The sequence below is a fragment of the Austrofundulus limnaeus genome, unplaced genomic scaffold, assembly GCF_001266775.1.
Source record: "Austrofundulus limnaeus strain Quisiro unplaced genomic scaffold, Austrofundulus_limnaeus-1.0 Scaffold1569, whole genome shotgun sequence".
Lineage (NCBI taxonomy): Eukaryota > Metazoa > Chordata > Actinopteri > Cyprinodontiformes > Rivulidae > Austrofundulus > Austrofundulus limnaeus.
In genome coordinates this window covers 65,051-66,851 of record NW_013953971.1, presented here as the reverse complement: position 1 = coordinate 66,851, position 1,801 = coordinate 65,051, and positions in this window count along the sequence as shown.

The following is a 1,801-nucleotide window of genomic DNA, read 5'->3' as shown; positions in this document are numbered from 1 at the left end:
ACCTTACAGTGTAAGTTAGTTTTTCCATCCGAGATGTCCTGTATTTTGTTAGTTTATTGTATGGCTTTCCTTGCTGCGGTTCAAACTTTTACTTTTTAATATTTGGTTGTAAACACTTTTCAGTAAATTACAGCCTATAAAGTCTGAAACACATAGACATCACTAGATGCTGGGTTTCATCCCTGGTGATGCTCTGACAGGCCTCTACTGCAACTGTTTTCAGCTCCTGCTTGTTCTTGTGGCGTTTTCCTTCAGTTTTGTCTTAAACAAGTGAAATTCATGCTCAGTTGGATTCAGGTCAGGTAATTGTCTTGGACATTGCATAACATTCTACTTCTATGCCGAACAATATGACCCTACAGTAAGTTTAGGATCATTGGACCTCATACAAGAACAGAATAGAAATGAACGATACGACTACTGAAAATAAAAAATATATAAGAATTGTGTAAGAATATAAAACTGTTTTATCAGACCACTTTGCATGTAAAAAAATTACCCTTTAATTTCTATAATTAGTTTCAGATAATTTGTACAGATAATGACTGAAAAGAAACTGAGTTTTTGAGCATGGTTCTGCTGTGGCTCTGACTCTGGTATCTGTCAATGGATTTAAATGTGAGTGATGCTCAGCTCAACCCTCGAGTCTGTCTTCTGTCAGAGTCGACAGATAAATCTAACAGAAAATACTCCTACAGCCAGCGAGGTTGTTCTCTCACTGGTGTCTAGTTCTCTGTGAAATAAAACAGAGTAGCCAGAAAAATTTCACATTTCAATGAGTTTATTGCACAGTTGTCTTGTATAGATTTACACTTGCATACCTGCTGTAATAAACATAATGTGGACATTCTGTACAGTTATTATCATTTAGGATTTTTTATCAGGTTTGTCCTCTAGTAATTACATTTTTGTATATTGTGATGTATATGTTTAGAAGCTTTACATAAATGTGTTGTTTACAGAAAATTATCTGTTTGAATAATTTCTGACATTATATTGATTGCCTTTATTGTCAWTGTACAGAGCACAATGAAATTACATTTAAGACCACCCATTCAAGTTGACACACACGACATAAACACGGAACAGGTGAACAGGTCATGCAGCAACCAGCAGGGGTCACATTACCTTTAAAAAGAAAAACGAAAATACCACACAAGGAAAGATGAGGAGAAAAAAACACATTATATCAACAAAATGTGACACACTATGGTGTAAACCTCTGCATAGAGCACATTTATTAGCTAGAGGAGTAGTGAGCTTAGAGGGCGTGTATCTGAAGCCATGAATGTTGTATGCACTTGTGTGAATATCTGAAGAATGAGTCYGAAAAATCCAAACCCCAAAATATAAAGTTCAGAATAATGTTGTTGTTCATTCTGTTGTGACTTGTTGTGCAGTATACACTGATTTGTCTTAACTAATAAAGCTGTAGAAAAGCAGTTATCCTATTAGATGTAAACTTTATCAGGATAACTTCATTGGCTTATTGCACTTTGTGGCTACTGGACTTCCACGAACTGGAAGTTGTGAGGACCAGTACTCCCTGTGTGGTTGTTCAGCACAGAGAGCAGTGGTGTTTTACACCCACTGCCTTCAGGAAGGCCTGAAAGTTACAATCAGCGATGTTCTCTGCTTGATTCAAGCCTTATCAGCTCCATGTTGTAAAAAAGAGAGAGGATTCAAATTTTACGTGTTAAATTACATTGACAACTATGAAGTTGAGCATATACTGCGGGTAAAATAAGTATTGAACACGTCACCATTTTTCTCAGTAAATATATTACTAGAGGTGTTAATG